This window comes from Nuphar pumila, chromosome 15, assembly GCF_984573655.1.
Source record: "Nuphar pumila chromosome 15, dmNupPumi1.hap1.1, whole genome shotgun sequence".
NCBI classification, from domain to species: domain Eukaryota; kingdom Viridiplantae; phylum Streptophyta; class Magnoliopsida; order Nymphaeales; family Nymphaeaceae; genus Nuphar; species Nuphar pumila.
The window spans coordinates 30,990,665-31,013,935 of record NC_143263.1 but is presented as its reverse complement, the minus strand read 5'-3'; positions in this window follow the sequence as shown (position 1 = coordinate 31,013,935).

Here is a 23,271-nt window from a genome sequence, read left to right as displayed (position 1 = left end):
CTCGTAAATTATTTTGAGATTCAAATCCAAGAATAATGTGACAATTTTGGATCGAAAGTCTAAATGAATCCAATCTATTTGCAAATGTATTATGTTGTACTTGACTAGGCATTGCTTTATTTGTTCTCAGGAAGTAGTTTGTTAGTCGAAAGGGGGCTTGAAAAATTTTTGGTAAATGATGAGAAAAGTTTCAATCAAAGAACAAATTGTGCGCAAACGACATAAACAGTCAAAGTTCATCGTTGTATCTCATAATAGTTTTATGGGTAGGTTTCAGCATATATACATGTAGCAATTGAACGGTCTAGGTTCAGCATCCTATTATATCTTTATGTTTTTGTTTTTTTGTCAAAAGGCAAGCTGGGGTTAGGCGGAACCCTACGAGAACAACAGCTGCCCCCATGTGGCAAAGGGATTGAATCCTAGGCCTTCAGCTTGACGAAAGCAGGTCAGGTCATGCTGAACATGAGCGTTTTTGCTCATGCTAACATCGTGGCCATCCGATTTGCATTTTAGAAAGCTCAAAAGTCAACAAAACCACGTGGCATTCATCCAAAATGCAAACAGACGGCCACGATGTTCGCATGAGCAAAAACGCTCATGTTCAGCATGACTTGATCTGCTTCCTAGCTTGACAAAGGATCCCGCTTACCACATGGGATACCACCTCAGTGGTATTGTATCTTTATGATGGAACTTAGTGTTGGATGACAAGACATAGTTTTGCCACCATCACGGATACCACACTGCCTAGCCTAGGATTAGGCAACGATCAAACTTGCCATCTTTTGTACTCTCTATGTATGCTTAGATTCTAGGAATTTTTTTATCTTCATTTTTATTTTTGTAATTTATTGAGTGAATGCATATCAAATTTGATTTTTTTTTTTCAAAATGCTTAGATGTTGGGGGTTTTGAATTTTAATTTATATTTTTGCTATTTATTGAGTGAATGATGCTAATTCTATTTTTTTTTTCAAATATGCTTTAGATTTTAAGAATTTTGTATTTTAACCCAGAGTTACCGGAAGCACCTAGGCAAAAGGGGAAGCGCGCTTCCTCGAAGCGCGAAACGTCGCGCTTCTGAAGCATGAGGGGAAGCGTCCCCCTTTTTTGGGAAGTTGTTATCATCGCAAAATTTTTACTTTTGCAAATCAAACTGACCTTTGAAAAAGATTTTGAAAATAACTCGCCTCCGTTTTTAAAATGCGGGATTATTCCGAAGAATGGGACTCGCCTGTCGGTACGAGGTTCAACCGTTCCTGCCACCTTTAATAGGGGTAATTGAACCAAGGATCAATCTTATGCTCTACTCTATTCAACTTGTCTAAATCATATTCTAATTTCTAAATGCACATAGAATCAGGCATGTGCTATGAATTTTCAGAAAATGCACATTTTGAAAACATGATGTTTGCTTTGAATGATTGAAATATTTAGAATAGATATCACATGGAAAATCGTGAATTGGGATTTGAAATATACTTCTGAGAGAAGTAAAAATCGATTTTGAGGAATCCTTGACATTTGGTGAAAATCGATTCTGAGAGACTTGGTTTCTCTGAATTCAAACTTGGAAATTGAAATTCTAACTTAGAAAATTTGAATTTGGAACTTGGGAAGTACTTGAAATATCATTGGCAAATCCATATTTTGAGAAAATCGATTTTGAATAAGACTTAGGAAATTTTGAAGAATTTGATTCCTTTGACTTGAAATTTGAATTGGAATTGGAATTGGAATTGGAAAATTCATGAAATGAATGAATATGATTTTGAGGAATTGGGAAAAACTCTTTGTATTTTTGAGAAATGCAGTGCATTTTGAAGTTAGCCTAAGAGTGTAGGCTGAATGTGGCTAATGTGAAGATCATAAATCTAGATATCCTTCATATTCTGACTATGGCCATAAATACGAATTCCACCAAGTTTATAAACTTCATAAAAGCTAGTGTATGTGCCATTCGTGTAAACCATAGTGAGTTTGAATATGCATGAATCATCATCCATCACACATTAACATTATTTAAACTATATGCAATGCTGCCTAAGCTAAGCAGGAAATGTAAATTCTTATTCCAAAGTTCACATTTAATTTACATCACTATTGAAATTTAAATACATGAAAAATAAAGTCTTCAATATACCTGCAAAACTAGAAAACTTGGTTAATGAAAATATGTTGGCTTTTCAAGATTTATCCAGCAATATCTAGAAATTGTTGGATTTTGCTAGATATAAGCCTCTTCCTTGATTCCCTTAAATAAAAATGATAAAGTATGAAATAAAATGGAATAAATATGAAAGAGAAGATATGAAATTTCGAAATTGGGGTCCAAATGACCAAAATACTCCTAATAACAAGACTATGGCCTTGAAATTAGGGTTTTTAGAAAGATATTTGGTAAAAATGCAAGTTTTGAAATTTGAATGGAATAAGCTAAGCTAAATATGATGTGACATGATTAAAAATATGGAAATTAGGGTTAGGGATTTCGAAATTGAGGTCAAATGACCAAATTACCCCTGATAGCAAGACTATGGCCTTGAAATCAGGGTTTTTAGAAATAGATTTTTGGTAAAAATTTGGGTTTTATGACCTAAATGAAATCAAATAACTACAAAATTAAACCTAAAGTATCCTAAGATGCTTATGAACATAATAAAACCCTAAAACCATATGCTTATGCACGAAAATCCAATAATATCACAAAAACTGTGATTTTTGCAGTGTTTTTAGATCTTTCAGGAACCCGGTTTTGCAATTTTCTTAATTCAGCCATCAAATGGATTCCAAAATCCATAAAAATTGGTACCTGCACTTTTTATAACTCTAATGTCGAATTGGAATTATAAAAATATTTTTTTGACATTAAATTAATCCAAAAATTGCATTAAACCCTAAAAATATGCTATTTTGACCTAATTCACCAACCAGTTTCAATCCCAGACCTGAACCAGGGACCAAATCTCCATAAAAATTTATGAAATTTTACAGAGACTAACTAGAAAAGAAAAAAGAGATTTCCCAATTTACATATCGGAAAAATCATCTCTGGTTAGGGAGAAACCCTTCCGGCAATCTGAGCTAAAATATATCACTTTTAACAGGGATTAAAACGGCTACTTCAGATTGAAAATACAGACATAAATAACAATCCTAAACAAAAATCTCTTAAATTTTAGTGGTGAATAGTAGACAGAAAAATAATAATACTCACTTTTTACAGATCATGAATCGGATCTGTGGTTTGGGATTTATGACTAACACAAGTCTGATTAGGGTTTTGGTAAACCCTAACGAGTTTTAAATTTAAAAACAGATTCTCTGAAAGGGGAAAAATACTAAACAGTGATCAAAAAATCCAAAACTTTCACAGCAGACAGATCTACTCAATGTGAATCCATAGCACTTTACAGATCTAAAATCGGATATAAGATGAGAGAAATATCATCACAGCAAGTTACCTTCTTGATTTTAACCACGATTTTAAAGCTTTAAAAAGCCGATTTGATGTCTGATTTTTTTGACAGGGTTCCCGAGATCCAAAACCTCTGATTTTTCTACAGTAACTCAATAACTCATGCATGCATTACATATAAAAAAATCAGAAATAAACAAGGATAACTTCAATCCGAAATAACATCATCTTTGATGTTCTAAATCTAAAACACACCGAAATTTAAGAAACTTGGAAAAACCATGCATTAACTAATGTAAATCAATAAAATAAACCATAAAACAGTAAATAAAAATTATTTCTATGTTATAGAACGTAAAACAAACATAAATAAACCATAAAAATAAAATAAAAACAGTGAATCAATGGCTGGAATTTGATATCACCATTAAAACATAGATTTAACCCATTAAAAAGGGTAAATCATATATTTTATTGGTTAATAATATAAAAGATAATGCTAAAATCGATTCTAATGGATTAGAATCCCTGTAATCACCCTCAAACTGAGTTAGATCATCTTCTTGGGTCGATTTTGGGGTTCTTGGATGAAATCCATGGTTAAATCCATGAACACAAGAGCTTCCATGGTGAAATCTATTGAAAAATCATAAAAAACTAATAAAAAAATAATAAAATAATATTAAATAACTCACCTTGGGGCTGCAGCTGCAATGGAGGAAGGTGGAGGTGCTGGAGAGGAGAGAGAGGCCACGAAAATTTGAGAGAAAAGATCCCTCCTTTTAGCCCCCCTTAGGTCCCTTTTTATAGTTTTTCAAAAAGTCACTTAATTAGGGTTAATTAAGAGGTTTTTCATTTTTTTAGGACTCTTTCTAATAAATCCACTAAAGGCAACGATTTTTTGGAGAATTATAGCCTAGGTGGGACTCTAATTAATCCCTAATTAACCCCTAATTAAACCCTAGAAAGTCCAAATGTGATGCCACTTGGCATCTTCCACATTTGGTTTTTTAAAAACCTTTAAAAACCTTTAAAAACACTAGTTTTAAAAACTAAACTTCAAAATGGGTTTTCAAAATGATATTAACTCTTCTAAACCCCTAACACTAACCAAGACACTGACTAACCCTAGTCTAGCCCTGACTTACTCGAATATGGCACCACCCCGAGTGGGCCCTACTTGAGTTTTTCAAAAGGCGATTTTAGAACTTGAAATTGAAGGAGTTTTCAAAAGACTTTCAAAAGTGAACTTAAAATTAGAATTTTTGAAATGGCATAGAGTTCCAACTGGGTCAGAACTCCTCTAGATACGGCGCCAACGGGGTGGGCCCCACATCGAAGTTTTGAAAAACTTGAAATAAATACTAAAAATGGCTTTAAAAAAGGGTTAAAATCAACAGTTGAAATTCAAACTTTTAAAAATAGAGTTCTAAGCAAACTGGAACTCTGGGCTAGAGTCCTGGATTTATAGGACTCTGAGATTTTGGTTTTTAAAAGCCAAATGAAGGAGTTTTTAAAAAGATTTAATCGAAAATGATGAAATAAGTCAGAAAATACAGTCACGGTTAGACTCCTAACTCGATCAGAACTCTGAAATAGAGTCCTTGATCAACTGGACTCTACAAAATGACCTAAATTTTGAAAACAAATAGAAATAAATGAAAATGGAATAAAAATAGACTTCAAAACAGACTCCTAACTGAACTAGGACACCGGGATAGAGTCCTGATCGGACTGAAACTCTAGATTTTGTTTTTGGTATTTTCTGAAAAACGGATGAAAGAACTTGTGAAAGCAGTGAAAACAATAACAAATATTGAAATAACACAGAGTTCCGATTCAACTGAGACTCTGAGGACAGAGTCCTGATTGAACTAGGACTCTCAGATTTTTGGATTTTCTGAGAAAACAAATGAGAGAATTTTGAAAATCAGTTAAAAATAAGATGAAATTGAAGTTTTTGTTCAGAGTCCTGATCTGATCAGGACTCTATGAAAGAGTCATGATTCGATCAGAACTCTAAGAATTTTGGTTTTCTGATGAGCAAATGATGAAATTTGGGCAAAGCTTTTGAAAACCAGTGAAAATGAAGTGAGAAAATCAATTTTGGATAGAGTCCTGATTCGATTAGGACTCTGGGGATAGAGTCCTGATTTGATCAGGACTCTGGGCTAAAACCTCAGAATTTTGAAATTCTTTGATAAAAATGTAACAAATTTGATAAATGAAAAGATTTTTGAAAGATTTTCTCAAAATTGAAATCAGGATCAGAGTCCTGATCCAACTAGGACTCTCTAAACAGAATCCTGTTTTGACTAAAACTCTGAGTTTCTGACTCTTTTTGAAAGATTTTGAAAGATTTGATTAAAAATAGATAAAATAGTTGTAAAAGATTAGAGTCCCAATCCAATTGAAACTCCGAAGAAGAGCCCTGATCTGACTAGACTCTTGAAGAAGAGTCCTGATCCAACTAGGACTCTGAAATTTTGGCCAAAACAGAAGATTTTGAAAGGTTTTCTCCGAAAACAGGTAAAAAGGTAGTGAAAAGTAGAGTTTTGATCTGACTAGGATTCTGGAAAAAGAGTCCTGATCCAACTAGGACTCTGAAATTTTTGAAGATTTTTGACAAGTAAAGGAATCCAGAAGCGACACCACCTAAATGGGTCTCATCTCAGAATTGAAATCAATTGAAATTGAGTTTGAAATGAATCCAGATTGTTTTCTGAGAAAATACTTCAAAATATAAGGTCCTGAGGGTTGACAAATGACACAATGTTGATTAAAAACCCAGGTTTTAAAATTGATTTTTGAAAGAAAAGTTTTAAAACTCAAATCTGAATTGAATATTTTGAAAACAGGAGTGTTGGATCTCGAAGATGAAATGTAATGACATGCAATGCAGTAAAATGACATGTCAAACGGATGTAATGATATGAAATGGACAAATACTAGATGAGGGTGAAAATTTGGGGTGTTTACAGATGCCCCTCTTTGCTACTAAGCCGGTATAGGGCCGAGCTTAGTGGCAAAGAAAACATCCCAAATTTGAACCATAAAAATGCCCCAGTTAGATAAGTCTGACTGGGTATGAAAGAATTAATTCAAATGATGATGGTAGATATGAAATGGAGAATAAGGAGAAAATTTTACTTCAAAAAGAAATGAGGTTCAGGTTTTGCCCTTAACCTGGATGGGACAGGAAATACCTCGTATGGAACAAAGCTCAGGCTTAACCCTTAACCTGACCGGGTTGAAAATGGAATACCTTATCAAAGAAGGCTCAGGTTTGTACCCTTGACCTAATTGGACATTGAAAATGAAATACCTCATCAAATGAGGCTCAGGTTTGTACCCTTGACCTGATTGGGTGGAAAATGGAATACCTCATCAAAGGAGGCTCAGGTTTATACCCTTAACCTGATCGGGCAGACAATGGAATACCTCATCAAAGGAGGCTCAGGTTTATACCCTTAACCTGATCGGGCAGAAAATGGAATACCTCATCAAAGGAGGCTCAGGTTTATACCCTTAACCTGATCGGGCAGAAAATGGACGGAATCCTCGAAAGAAGAGACCGTGATGGAACCTTCGGATTTCCGCACAATGAATCCGATAGGGGTTTTGCAAAAGGAAGGAAATTGGGGTCCCTAAAGTTTGAAAAGGGATTGATTTTGGGCGTCTCATTGCTGAGACTAAATAACTTTTGAAATTGCCTTTTACTGAAATTGGTGGCTTAACCTCAAGCCGCAATTGGACTGTCTATGGTGGGACAGTGGGGACACAGGGAAGTGTGCGAATCTGAGAGCCCGTGCGCTTAGATTATACCAAAGAAGGGAAGGAATCTTGACAACTCCCGTTATCAAGTCTTAAAAGGGATAACAACTGATGTCAGGATGTGCCAAAGATGAACCTCAAGCTCTCGCTTCACGCCAGGATAGCCAGAGAATATTGTCAAATTGTTGTTGATTCAAAATAATTGAAAATGATGCACTTTGTTTTGAAAGTATTCCCTCTTTCTACCTGAAGTATTAACTCCGACTGGGCTTAACTCCGTAGAATCAAGATTCGAATTCAAATTGCTTGCGATTGGCTTTCTTTCAAGGAAGCTATCAATTTCCTTGATATGGATGAGAAAGAAAATATTCTTGATATTGCGAGAGCTATTGGTGAAAGAATATTGATAAAAGAATTTCACAAAATTAAAGAAAATTCTTGATAAATTTGGCAGTCTGATATCCTGGGATTCTTTTCTCATGATGATCTTTCTGCACTCTCTTTTTAGCAGATTGGAGCTCTCTTGGATTTTTCGGGAATTACATCATCCTTCATTTTGGAGATGTCCTGACTTTTCTCTCTTTTTTTCTTTTTGGAAGAGTACGTCACAAACTCCTTCATCTCAGAGATGTTCCGATCCTTCTTTTCTCTCAGGGATTATCATGATAGTTATTGGCTCATTGGTTGGGAATTCTCTTGATGATAGCAGAAATTAAATATCTTTTAGGGTTTGTCGGTAGGCTCATCACACTCGCCTTCATCTCGACAGTGATCTAAACTTTCCCTGGAAGGATCCGTCACAAACTTCGTCATCTTGGAGATGATCCAAATCTTCTTTGGCCCCGGGGGTCGACTCGCTTAATTCGCCTTCATCTTGACGACAATTGAGAGATCCCTTTTGCAGATATTTAATTGCAGCTTAGGTGATTGAGGAGATATGGAGATTGAGTGGATTTTTCTGTATCACTCAGGATATTTCGACTGCTTTATTTTTCAAGAATGGTCTTTAAAAATATGCCATTGACTGCGATCAATATCAATCACTTCTGGCTTTGCAACAACATTGAATTTTCTTTGCTGGCCATATCGCAGATTTATTCTTCATCCTTTTGGTTGGCCAATAGAAAGATTTTGAACTTTGAATCCTTTTTCGCGAAAGCATTGCCCTTTCGGAAGTAATACTGGGGGTATTCTGAGGTAATAATTTTGTGCAATAAAGATTTTTGAAGTCAACAAATATTTAACGACAAATTGGCAAAATTTTCTTGAAATCCTTTTGTGAAAGCGAGCATTTGAAGCACAACGCAACACATCCATGACAAAAATTCTCTTCTCATTTCCCCAAAGGAGAAGATTCAGAAATTAGAATTGGGAATTACTCCTCTCTTCCCTGAAGAGGAGGTGTTTGCAAAATGAACTTTCGAAGAGAAATTAAGCTTTCGTCAAAACTTCCTAACATTAGGCTTCTCTTATGGAAAGGGGGCTGGAATTGGTGAGGTTGGTAAATTGGTCATGAAGAAACGAGTTCATCACACTCTCCCTGAAAAGAGGGTCCCTCATGATGAAATGGCCTAGTCTGAAATTATGGGGGCCACAAGGAAAGCAAGTCTCCGTCGAGTCTCTCCCTATAAAAAGGGTTCCTTGTGTGAAATTTGGAATTTTGTTTTGCAAACGGTTCACAAAGACACGAGTCCCTTCAAACTCTCCCTGAAAAGGGGCTAAGTGAACGAATTGGATAGCATGCGAAAAGAATGAGCTCCCTCAAACTCTCCCTATAAAAAGGGTCTCTCGCAAGAGAAAATAATTGAAATTGGTATTGGATGACCAAAAGGGTCAAATTTTGGAAATTGGAATTTTGAAATTTGATATTTTAAATTGGAAATTGGAAATTGGAAATTTGGAAATTGATAATTGGAAATTGGAAATTGATTGGCTAAAAAGGTCAAAATTGTGAATTGGTTTACTGAGAATGACATGGGTTCTATAGGGATTCATCCTAAGAATGACATTGGTTTTATTGAGAACTGCATTGGTTCACTAGGAACGACATGGGTTCGATAGGTATTCAGTCTACGAACGACATTGGTTCAATTAAGAACGACATTGGTTCACTGGGAACAACGTGAGTTCAATTAAGAACAACATTGGTTCACTGGGAACGACTTGGGTTCAATAGGGATTCAGCCTAAGAATGACATTGGTTCTATTGAGAACGGCATTGGTTCACTAGGAACGACATGGGTTCGATAGGTATTCAGCCTACGAACGACATTGGTTCAATTAAGAACGACATTGGTTCACTAAGAACAACATGAGTTCAATTAAGAACAACATTGGTTCACTGGGAACGACATTGGTTCACTGGGAACGACATGGGTTCTGTAGGGATTCAGCCTAAGAACGACATTGGTTCAATTGAGAACGACATTGGTTCACTGGGAACGACATGGGTTCTGTAGGAATTCAGCCTAAGAACGACATTGGTTCACTGGGAACGACATTGGTTCACTGGGAACGACATGGGTTCAATAGGGATTCAGCCTAAGAACGTGGATCAGGAGGATTTCAACCTACAAATCATATATCTAAAAAATACCAATCCAAAAGGAGTTCGACCTAAGGACTGTAAAGAATATTGGATCCGGAGGACTTCAACCTACAGATCGAAATTTTTTAGAACGAGATTGATTCGAAAGGGGTTCAACCTATGAGCCGTATTGGTTTGACAGGCGTTCAACCTACAAATCACATTGACTCTGCAGGGGTTCGACCTACGAACTATCAATTCCATAGGGATTTAACCTAAGGATCACAATTTAAGAAGGAAGGGTTCAACTTATGGGTTTTGAATTTGGAAAATAAAAATTCTTGGTTCATGATTTGAATGGACCATCATAGTTAGCTTTTCAAAGCCTGTTTTCAGGATTAACCCCTTCTCCTGAGCGAGGAAGCTTGATGCAAATGCAGATGAATGCGAATGAATGCCTGCAAATGCAAATGAATGCAAATGTATGTAAAATGATATAAATGGGTGCACATGCGTGCAAAATGAGAGATTTGTTTGATCCTGCTTGCATACAGGATGTTTTGAAGACAATTTCCAAAGTAATGCCTCAGTGTAATGGGAGAATAAGAAAGGATAAGTAATTGATATTTGATGAGAATTCTCTGAGGATAACGAGGTAAAACTGACAATGAGCTTCTTGGTTGATCAGAGAGGCAATTTGAAAAAGGTTACCCCTTATAAGAAGACATTTAAACATTTGCAAATGAAGAATATAAAAGATGACGCCAGGCCATAAGGAAGATTGACAAATTTATTAATGCATTGAAGAAGGAAATAACAAATTGATAGAAGAACTGAGACTACATTGTTGCTTCAAAATGACAAAATGATGAAAGTGACATAGTCTCGACATTATCAATTTTTAGAAAACTTGCTCAGGATGGTCGATTGGTATTTTCCTCATCTTCAATAAGGATATTCTTGTCGATGCAATCTTGAATGATATTTTTCAGGACGAAACAATTCTCAGTGTCATGCCCTACTGCCCGATGAAATTTGCAAAATCTTTCTTTGAATCTACCCATGATTGTTGCGGGATTAGCTGCTTTAGGTAAACGGATCATATCTTTTGCAAGCATGTATTCCAGAACACTCTCTAGTGTTTGGTCCAGAGGGGTGAACTTTCGATCCGTACTCCAATCCTTGCGCTTTGGCTTTTCTTGATCTTTCTCTTTATGCTGAGGACTAGATTGAAGAGGTCTATCATTGTTGGAGAACTTTCCTTTTTGGCCCTTGGATCCCTCTGAATAGTGATCATGATTTTTCTTGTTGCTTTTGCTATCATTGGCAGAAAGAGTGAAGTGAGCCTTCTTCTTCTGCTCACTCTGATTGTTACCTTGTATAAAGATGAAGCCTTCATAACTCCATTTTCCATGCTTAGCTCGAGCCACTCGGCTCGTTCTGTCAGTTCGATGAAGGTTTTTGACGGTGCCGTGGAAATGAGACCTTTCAAGGGTTGTGAAAAATTATTCAAGATTAGTGACAATGCATGCCCTTCTGATATCGGGTCTCTCATCTTATTGCAAGCTGACCTCCATCGGTGGATAAAATCTCGGGCCTTCTCGTTTTCTTTCTGCTTGAGGCCGCAAAGATGACTGAGAGTCGGGAGTGCTTCAGCATTGAATAGAAAGCGCTCAATAAATAAATTGACCACTTTATCGAACTCTTTCAGCTCTATCGGGTTGATATGCTCTGAATACCACTTTGCCGCAATACCCTCCAAGCTGCGAGGGAAGCAGAGAAATAAGGCACGATTGTTCCTCTTGAACCTGGAACATTCTGCGAAGAATAGGGCGAGATGTGCTTTTGGGTCACCCGAACCATCAAACTTGATAAATTTCTTGGGGAGATTATCAAGATCATCATCCCCATCCAGTCCATCATAGAAGTCTTCACTTGTAAAGACTCTTTTGCCCTTGTCACGAGTTTGAAGATCCTTAACTATTTTCATCACATCTTTGAGTTGTGACTGCGTAGGGTCGTCAACAGACTGATTCTTGGATTTGTGGGTCGACCCCTGCCCCTGAGTCGACCTTTTGAATTCTTGCTTGTTTTCATACTCTTTGTCAGTATCATCTGCTGATTCTGACTCATCAGACATCTCCTCATGACGATTCTACCTTTTACCGATCTTCACATTCTTGACGGCATGACCCTTATCTTTCTGTTTAGCTTGAATTTGCTCAGTACTGGCCTCAGCTTGCTCTGCCAGCATCTTGGTCATCATCTTTTTTAACATGATATACATTTGGGGATCGATGCCATCATCCGCCTGCTGACCCTGACTCTGGATTGCTCGAGGTGAGTCCATCTCTTCTTCTGAAGCTACTGAATATGCGACGCCTTCAACTGATGCGGCTTTCTTTCTGGATCTTGTATTGACCATCGGGTATTACAAATGTTCTCTTGGATGTTGTTGATGCTCTCTGCAGGGCAGAACTGATGGTTAGGTTTCTGAAGGAAATTTGGTTTGGAGGAAAATATTTGTTGAGAATTTTGGTAGACAATTGAAATAATATCCCATTACTAGGGATTGAGTCGTCGCTGGGATTACGACAATTGCGTTGCTATTCTTTGCAAGATAAACAACTGAAAATATGCCTTGTTACCTAGGCGAGGTCGTCAAACCAATAAAGGAATTTTTATAGAGAGGAAAAAAAACATGATTTTATCAATAATACACTTGACAGAGGGGAGGGGGACAGACAATTTTCCACCACTCCAGATAATCAGAAGATACACGAGGACCAGGAAAAATAGTAAGACTGACAAAAGAATCCCAGCCATGTCTGGCAGAATGGTATGCTCCGGACCACTGATTTGATGTGAGATCGAATTCTGGCAGAACCCCGGCTAGTGGACGAATCTCTACGCGCTTCTGCCTCTGAGAGAACTGCCTGACACACCGCTCGGGATGGTAGTATGCGCAGAAGAACGGGCCAAGTAGTCTGAATCGCTTGCCATAAGTATAAGTGTATCTGGGAGGTGATTCCTGACGATCAAAGTAATCCCATACAACCTCTTCCTCCTGAAGGTTGTCGATCAAGAACCGATATCGCGCAACTGGAAGAAGCTTTTCACCATTGTATCTGAATGAACTGGCTCGGACTGGCACATGCCGGAGGAACCAAGACTGCAAGGCATAGGTGCACCCTTCGACTAGGATCGACTCTCCGAGTGCGAAACGAGTCAACCCTCGGTATAGAAAAGCAAGTGCGGCCATGGCTATTGAGAGGCGGCTGGTCTGTCGACTTCCCCATCTCCTTAGAAGCTGAACTATTCTGATATCCATGTAATTCCGTCCATCGGGAAAGAAAGCCAATCCCACCGTGCACAGAACCATCGCGTGCTGAATTCTCTCTCGAGCTGTCCTGGACAACGAACTGACTTCCACAAATGTCCCATGATGTCTGTAGATTTCGAGCAGATCCACATATTCATTTCCATCTTCTTCAATCAGAGGCCAAGACTTGCGTCCTGTCATGTGGGCTAAGGCATCCTTAGGGTCCAGACCCTTGACATTAATCAAAAATTGTTTCTCCAATGGATCTCCAGGCTGACCGGCTGGCTCGGGCAATCCCATAATCTCTGAAAATTCATCTATCAGTACTGTCATCTCGCCCCACGGGAACCAGAAGGTAGAAGTGCTCGGATTCCACCGCTCTGCTAGTGCATGGATCAAATTGCTGTTGACTGTCTGCTTTCCCACCGCGGACGCCAGTTCCAATCCACACTCATCCAGATGGTCCGGAAACATACGAGAGAAGTTCTTGAACCATGAATAATACCACCGGGGAAAGAAGGATCCGGTGCTGGGGACTCGATGTTCGGGAAGACTTTGTCGCACCTCGTAGGAGATGTGACCCTCAGGGAAGACTGAATCAAGCTGACTGGATGCCATCAGAATAGACTGGAAAACATGGAAAATTTGGAATAAGACTTGGAAAATACAGGAATTTTGAGAAAAATGCAGGCAGGATAAAAATAAAGCAGGAATTCGAGATCCAGAAGAAAGAAAAGATGGGAAATCACCTGAAGTTTTGAAGGAAATTAAGGGAAATTTGGAAAATCGTCCAGGGTTTGATGAAATATGAAGAAATAAATGGAAAATGAAGTATTTGGAAAATCATCCAAGGTTTAAAACATGGACAGTACATGGACATAGATTAGGGAATTTTGAGAAAATCGTTCAGTATTTTTAGAAAATTAGGGAAAATATGGAAAATGAAATAACACATTCAATCACATTCTGCATAAACAAGTATGCACATACAGCATTCCCTAAAAGCTGACTCTAGATGTACAAATTTTGAAATAGCTGTAGGACCTTAATCCTAACTCTAAGGTTCAGATCAACTGTATCCAATCCAGTTATGCCTATATACTCAAGCCAAGGCTCGATGTACGTGGCATAAAATCAATTCCTCCGGTTCTAGGTTCAAGTTTTCCAACATCCTTGAGCACCTGCCGATATACGTTGGACTATGGCCCTTGGTACGTGGCAGGGGGGGTTTCACCCAAATAGGTGGTCCAGTTGTGAGGCTCTGTCCCGAACTATGGTTCTGGAAGAGAGCCCAGCAACGTGAAGATTGGGACAATATAGGTGGGGTGGTTTTTGAAAAATATGAGCACATGCAAGCAAATAGAAGGCTCTAAGTCCTAAAGAGATAGATGTTGAAAAATTTGAAGAAGCAAACATTGTTTTCATACAATTCCTAAATTGAGGAGTGTTGTATTAGACCTAAGTCTATGTGAGCATGAATAATTCTCCTCAATATGGTCCTACCAAACCATACCTAGTCTATATGCATTCCATGTCAGCTGGGTTCAAGTCTAGGCTCCTAGGTTCACAAGATATCATAAAGCAAAGCTGACATTCCATGGAAATCGGTTTTGACAATTTGAACTAAGTAGAGCATTAAATTGATCAGGCAAAGACAGGTCCCATCACGGTCGCCAAACCTGTTATCATCGCAAAATTTTTACTTTTGCAAATCAAACTGACCTTTGAAAAAGATTTTGAAAATAACTCGCCTCCGTTTTTAAAATGCGGGATTATTCCGAAGAATGGGACTCGCCTGTCGGTACGAGGTTCAACCGTTCCTGCCACCTTTAACAGGGGTAATTGAACCAAGGATCAATCTTATGCTCTACTCTATTCAACTTGTCTAAATCATATTCTAATTTCTAAATGCACATAGAATCAAGCATGTGCTATGAATTTTCAGAAAATGCACATTTTGAAAACATGATGTTTGCTTTGAATGATTGAAATATTTAGAATAGATATCACATGGAAAATCGTGAATTGGGATTTGAAATATACTTCTGAGAGAAGTAAAAATCGATTTTGAGGAATCCTTGACATTTGGTGAAAATCGATTCTGAGAGACTTGGTTTCTCTGAATTCAAACTTGGAAATTGAAATTCTAACTTAGAAAATTTGAATTTGGAACTTGGGAAGTACTTGAAATATCATTGGCAAATCCATATTTTGAGAAAATCGATTTTGAATAAGACTTAGGAAATTTTGAAGAATTTGATTCCTTTGACTTGAAATTTGAATTGGAATTGGAATTGGAAAATTCATGAAATGAATGAATATGATTTTGAGGAATTGGGAAAAACTCTTTGTATTTTTGAGAAATGCAGTGCATTTTGAAGTTAGCCTAAGAGTGTAGGCTGAATGTGGCTAATGTGAAGATCATAAATCTAGATATCCTTCATATTCTGACTATGGCCATAAATACGAATTCCACCAAGTTTATAAACTTCATAAAAGCTAGTGTATGTGCCATTCGTGTAAACCATAGTGAGTTTGAATATGCATGAATCATCATCCATCACACATTAACATTATTTAAACTATATGCAATGCTGCCTAAGCTAAGCAGGAAATGTAAATTCTTATTCCAAAGTTCACATTTAATTTACATCACTATTGAAATTTAAATACATGAAAAATAAAGTCTTCAATGTACCTGCAAAACTAGAAAACTTGGTTAATGAAAATATGTTGGCTTTTCAAGATTTATCCAGCAATATCTAGAAATTGTTGGATTTTGCTAGATATAAGCCTCTTCCTTGATTCCCTTAAATAAAAATGATAAAGTATGAAATAAAATGGAATAAATATGAAAGAGAAGATATGAAATTTCGAAATTGGGGTCCAAATGACCAAAATACTCCTAATAACAAGACTATGGCCTTGAAATTAGGGTTTTTAGAAAGATATTTGGTAAAAATGCAAGTTTTGAAATTTGAATGGAATAAGCTAAGCTAAATATGATGTGACATGATTAAAAATATGGAAATTAGGGTTAGGGATTTCGAAATTGAGGTCAAATGACCAAATTACCCCTGATAGCAAGACTATGGCCTTGAAATCAGGGTTTTTAGAAATAGATTTTTGGTAAAAATTTGGGTTTTATGACCTAAATGAAATCAAATAACTACAAAATTAAACCTAAAGTATCCTAAGATGCTTATGAACATAATAAAACCCTAAAACCATATGCTTATGCACGAAAATCCAATAATATCACAAAAACTGTGATTTTTGCAGTGTTTTTGGATCTTTCAGGAACCCGGTTTTGCAATTTTCTTAATTCAGCCATCAAATGGATTCCAAAATCCATAAAAATTGGTACCTGCACTTTTTATAACTCTAATGTCGAATTGGAATTATAAAAATATTTTTTTGACATTAAATTAATCCAAAAATTGCATTAAACCCTAAAAATATGCTATTTTGACCTAATTCACCAACCAGTTTCAATCCCAGACCTGAACCAGGGACCAAATCTCCATAAAAATTTATGAAATTTTACAGAGACTAACTAGAAAAGAAAAAAGAGATTTCCCAATTTACATATCGGAAAAATCATCTCTGGTTAGGGAGAAACCCTTCCGGCAATCTGAGCTAAAATATATCACTTTTAACAGGGATTAAAACGGCTACTTCAGATTGAAAATACAGACATAAATAACAATCCTAAACAAAAATCTCTTAAATTTTAGTGGTGAACAGTAGACAGAAAAATAATAATACTCACTTTTTACAGATCATGAATCGGATCTGTGGTTTGGGATTTATGACTAACACAAGTCTGATTAGGGTTTTGGTAAACCCTAACGAGTTTTAAATTTAAAAACAGATTCTCTGAAAGGGGAAAAATACTAAACAGTGATAAAAAAATCCAAAACTTTCACAGCAGACAGATCTACTCAATGTGAATCCATAGCACTTTACAGATCTAAAATCGGATATAAGATGAGAGAAATATCATCACAGCAAGTTACCTTCTTGATTTTAACCACGATTTTAAAGCTTTAAAAAGCCGATTTGATGTCTGATTTTTTTGACAGGGTTCCCGAGATCCAAAACCTCTGATTTTTCTACAGTAACTCAATAACTCATGCATGCATGACATATAAAAAAATCAGAAATAAACAAGGATAACTTCAATCCGAAATAACATCATCTTTGATGTTCTAAATCTAAAACACACAGAAATTTAAGAAACTTGGAAAAACCATGCATTAACTAATGTAAATCAATAAAATAAACCATAAAACAGTAAATAAAAATTATTTCTATGTTATAGAACGTAAAACAAACATAAATAAACCATAAAAATAAAATAAAAACAGTGAATCAATGGCTGGAATTTGATATCACCATTAAAACATAGATTTAACCCATTAAAAAGGGTAAATCATATATTTTATTGGTTAATAATATAAAAGATAATGCTAAAATCGATTCTAATGGATTAGAATCCCTGTAATCACCCTCAAACTGAGTTATATCATCTTCTTGGGTCGATTTTGGGGTTCTTGGATGAAATCCATGGTTAAATCCATGAACACAAGAGCTTCCATGGTGAAATCTATTGAAAAATCATAAAAAACTAATAATAAAATAATAAAATAATATTAAATAACTCACCTTGGGGCTGTAGCTGCAATGGAGGAAGGTGGAGATGCTGATAAGGAGAGAGAGGCCACGAAAATTTGAGAGAAAAGAGCCCTCCTTTTAGCCCCCCTTAGGTCCCTTTTTATAGTTTTTCAAAAAGTCACTTAATTAGGGTTAATTAAGAGGTTTTTCATTTTTTTAGGACTCTTTCTAATAAATCCACTAAAGGCAACGATTTTTTGGAGAATTATAGCCTAGGTGGGACTCTAATTAATCCCTAATTAACCCCTAATTAAACCCTAGAAAGTCCAAATGTGATGCCACTTGGCATCTTCCACATTTGGTTTTTTAAAAACCTTTAAAAACCTTTAAAAACACTAGTTTTAAAAACTAAACTTCAAAATGGGTTTTCAAAATGATATTAACTCTTCTAAACCCCTAACACTAACCAAGACACTGACTAACCCTAGTCTAGCCCTGACTTACTCGAATATGGCACCACCCCGAGTGGGCCCTACTTGAGTTTTTTAAAAGGCGATTTTAGAACTTGAAATTGAAGGAGTTTTCAAAAGACTTTCAAAAGTGAACTTAAAATTAGAATTTTTGAAATGGCATAGAGTTCCAACTGGGTCAGAACTCCTCTAGATACGGCGCCAATGGGGTGGGCCCCACATCGAAGTTGTGAAAAACTTGAAATAAATACTAAAAATGGCTTTAAAAAAGGGTTAAAATCAACAGTTGAAATTCAAACTTTTAAAAATAGAGTTCTAAGCAAACTGGAACTCTGGGCTAGAGTCCTGGATTTATAGGACTCTGAGATTTTGGTTTTTAAAAGCCAAATGAAGGAGTTTTTGAAAAGATTTAATCGAAAATGATGAAATAAGTCAGAAAATACAGTCACGGTTAGACTCCTAACTCGATCAGAACTCTGAAATAGAGTCCTTGATCAACTGGACTCTACAAAATGACCTAAATTTTGAAAACAAATAGAAATAAATGAAAATGGAATAAAAATAGACTTCAAAACAGACTCCTAACTGAACTAGGACACCGGGATAGAGTCTTGATCGGACTGAAACTCTAGATTTTGTTTTTGGTATTTTCTGAAAAACGGATGAAAGAACTTGTGAAAGCAGTGAAAACAATAACAAATATTGAAATAAGACAGAGTTCCGATTCAACTGAGACTCTGAGGACAGAGTCCTGATTGAACTAGGACTCTCAGATTTTTGGATTTTCTGAGAAAACAAATGAGAGAATTTTGAAAATCAGTTAAAAATAAGATGAAATTGAAGTTTTTGTTCAGAGTCCTGATCTGATCAGGACTCTATGAAAGAGTCATGATTCGATCAGAACTCTAAGAATTTTGGTTTTCTGATGAGCAAATGATGAAATTTGGGCAAAGCTTTTGAAAACCAGTGAAAATGAAGTGAGAAAATCAATTTTGGATAGAGTCCTGATTCGATTAGGACTCTGGGGATAGAGTCCTGATTTGATCAGGACTCTGGGCTAAAACCTCAGAATTTTGAAATTCTTTGATAAAAGTGTAACAAATTTGATAAATGGAAAGATTTTTGAAAGATTTTCTCAAAATTGAAATCAGGATCAGAGTCCTGATCCAACTAGGACTCTCTAAACAGAATCCTGTTTTGACTAAAACTCTGAGTTTCTGACTCTTTTTGAAAGATTTTGAAAGATTTGATTAAAAATAGATAAAATAGTTGTAAAAGATTAGAGTCTCAATCCAATTGAAACTCCGAAGAAGAGCCCTGATCTGATTAGACTCTTGAAGAAGAGTCCTGATCCAACTAGGACTCTGAAATTTTGGCCAAAACAGAAGATTTTGAAAGGTTTTCTCCGAAAACAGGTAAAAAGGTAGTGAAAAGTAGAGTTTTGATCTGACTAGGATTCTGGAAAAAGAGTCCTGATCCAACTAGGACTCTGAAATTTTTGAAGATTTTTGACAAGTAAAGGAATCCAGAAGCGACACCACCTAAATGGGTCTCATCTCAGAATTGAAATCAATTGAAATTGAGTTTGAAATGAATCCAGATTGTTTTCTGAGAAAATACTTCAAAATATAAGGTCCTGAGAGTTGACAAATGACACAATGTTGATTAAAAACCCAGGTTTTAAAATTGATGTTTGAAAGAAAAGTTTTAAAACTCAAATCTGGATTGAATATTTTGAAAACAGGAGTGTTGGATCTCGAAGATGAGATGTAATGACATGCAATGCAGTAAAATGACATGTCAAACGGATGTAATGATATGAAATGGACAAACACTAGATGAGGGTGAAAATTTGGGGTATTTACAGAAGTGTGCTTCCCTTTTATGGGAAGCGCTTCCACCACGCTTCCCCCACGCTTCCCCAATGTTTCCCCTCGCTTCCCCATTTTTTTCAATTTTTCGCTTCCCCCTCGCTTCCGGTTCGCTTCCTAGGTCGCTTCCGAGACGGTTTGGAATTTTCTTCTAAGTGGTCCCATGCTTTCCCGCTTCCTAAATTTTTGAAAGTGCCTCTCTTCCCGCTCCCGCTCCCGCTCCCGCTCCCGCTCCCGCTTCCTTGACTGATAACTCTGTTTCAACCCTTATTTTTTGCAATTTATTGAGTGTGACACTAAATTTGTTGTTTTTTAATATGCTTTAGAATTTAGGAGTTTTGTATTTAATTCATATTTTTAAAATTTATTGAGTGAATGATGTTAAAACCAATTTTTTTATATGCTTTAGATTTTGATGGTTTTGCATTTTAATGTATATTTTTTCACTTTATTGAGTCAATTATGCTAAATCCAATTTTTTTTTGTATGCTTTAGATTTTAGAAATTTTGTATTTTAATCCTTATTTTTGCATTTTATTGAGTAAATATATGCTAAATCTGATTTTTTTTATGCTTAGATTTTTAGGCGGTTTGTATTTTAATCTCTATTTTTGCTATTTATTGGATGAATACATGCTAAATTCAATTTTTTTATTCTTAGAATTTGGTAAACATGTTTGCAATTTGCTAAATTCAATTTATTGGATGTAAACATGTTTTTGTGAGGTTTGAAAATTTGGTACATTGTCGTGATTATTTTTTTAGATGTTTGTCCTACTGACCAATGTCATCCTCTTAGTGGTGAGATAGCTTGAGTTTCAAATCTTTTGATGCAAACTTAGCCTAAACTGACCTGGTTTTGCACTGTGGTCCACAGCTAAACAATCTAATCCTTGTGGGTCCAAACCAAGCACAGTCCAGACTCGTACCCGTTGACCACATAAACTTATTTATGTCCAGTATTTGTTTTGACTTCACACGCCATACTCTGCACATAACCAAAGGCCCAAAGGTAATCTTTGTGCATATGAAGGGGAAACCAAATGGGCCACCCCATGATCTCAACCGTCAGTTTCTAGGATGAGCGGTCGAGATCAGGTGGTTATCAACTAGGCAAGTGTTTATGGCACCATCCAACATAAGCAGGAAGATGCCTAATAAGAAAAAGGGCATCTTTGGGGGATGAGAAACTGTGATGGGTCATTCAATCGTTTGGTGGTGTCTTCTTTTATAGTGAACTATTCCATGATTTCCATCATCATCTTCACCACTTTGAAGGTATACCATGGTACTATTTGTTTGTGTCTGCCAAACATCCTTTCATGTGCTCAGTGATGATGTGAGTTGGTCAAAGATGACCCATCTTTAAATTTGCATCTTAGGCGTCTAAAACTATTGGTAGACGCTTGTGTTGTAGTTTTGGTAAACATGCCAATTGTTTGAGGAAATGTTTGAACGAAGGTCATTTTTTTTTCACTTCCCCCATCGATCCGTTGTGTTCATCCTCTTTTTAGGTGGTTGATAGAGCAACACTATGAAGATGGGAATGGTTCTTTTTATTGTGATTTTTTCTTTTTATGTATAAGAAAGCATTCACATGATTTAGATGAATGGGGGAAAGATTGCACGAACTCTAAAACTTTCATGGTAGTGTTTTTTCTAAAAATTTGATTGTGTTAACTTATGAATTGGTTTTCTGATGTAAGAAACTGAATAACTACAGATTAATGAAACAAATGGATGATTTATCATGGTGATGTATAAACTATGTCACAGGGATTCGGCTAGTAGGGTGTCGCACCCGCGTCGACGCGACTCGATGCGGGTGCAGGTGCGGGTGCGGTCAACCCGATCCTGGGTGCGTTGACCACACCCAGGATCATTTAGGTCCTTTTTTTTATTCTTTTTTTTTAAAATTGGCCCAAATGGGCTGCGATTTTTTTTTTTAAAAAAATTATGCTGACAGAACAACTGTTGCCAGCAGCTGATAGACAGTTGTTGCAGCTGACAGAACAGCTGCTGTCAGCAGCTGACAGACAGCGTCTGTTCGCTTCCTAGGCTGCTTTCAGTTCACTTCCGGTTCGCTTCCTAGGTCGCTTCCGAGACGGTTTGAAATTTTCTTCTAAGTGGTCCTACGCTTCCCCGCTTCCTAAATTTTTGAAAGTGCCTCGCTTCCCGCTCCTGCTTCCCGTATCGCTTCCTCGACTGGTAACTCTGTTTTAACCCTTATTTTTTGCAATTTATTGAGTGTGACACTAAATTTGATTTTTTTTAATATGCTTTAGAATTTAGGAGTTTTGTATTTAATTCATATTTTTAAAATTTATTGAGTGAATGATGTTAAAACCAATTTTTTTATATGCTTTAGATTTTGATGGTTTTGCATTTTAATGTATATTTTTTCACTTTATTAAGTCAATTATACTAAATCCAAATTTTTTTTGTATGCTTTAGATTTTAGAAATTTTATATTTTAATCCTTATTTTTGCATTTTATTGAGTAAATGTATGCTAAATCTGATTTTTTTTATGCTTAGATTTTAAGGCGGTTTGTATTTTAATTTCTATTTTTGCTATTTATTGGATGAATACATGCTAAATTCAAATTTTTTATTCTTAGAATTTGGTAAACATGTTTGCAATTTGTTAAATTCAATTTATTGGATGTAAACATGTTTTTGTGAGGTTTGAAAATTTGGTACATTGTCGTGATTATTTTTTGAGATGTTTGTCCTACTGACAATTGCCATCCTCTTAGTGGTGAGATAGCTCGAGTTTCAAATCTTTTGAAGCAAACTTAGCCTAAACCGACCTGGTTTTGCACTGTGGGCCACAACTAAACAATCTAATCCTTGTGGGTCCAAACCAAGCACAGTCCAGACTCGTACCCGTTGACCACATAAACTTATTTATGTCCAGTATTTGTTTTGACTTCACACGCCATACTCTGCACATAACCAAAGGCCCAAAGGTAATCTTTGTGCATATGAAGGGGAAACCAAATGGGCCACCCCATGATCTCAACCGTCAGTTTCTAGGATGAGCGGTCGAGATCAGGTGGTTATCAACTAGGCAAGTGTTTATGGCACCATCCAACATAAGCAGGAAGATGCCTAACAAGAAAAAGGGCATCTTTGGGGGATGAGAAACTGTGATGGGTCATTCAATAGTTTGGTGGTGTCTTCTTTTATAGTGAACTATTCCATGATTTCCATCATCATCTTCACCACTTTGAAGGTATACCATGGTACTATTTGTTTGTTTATGCC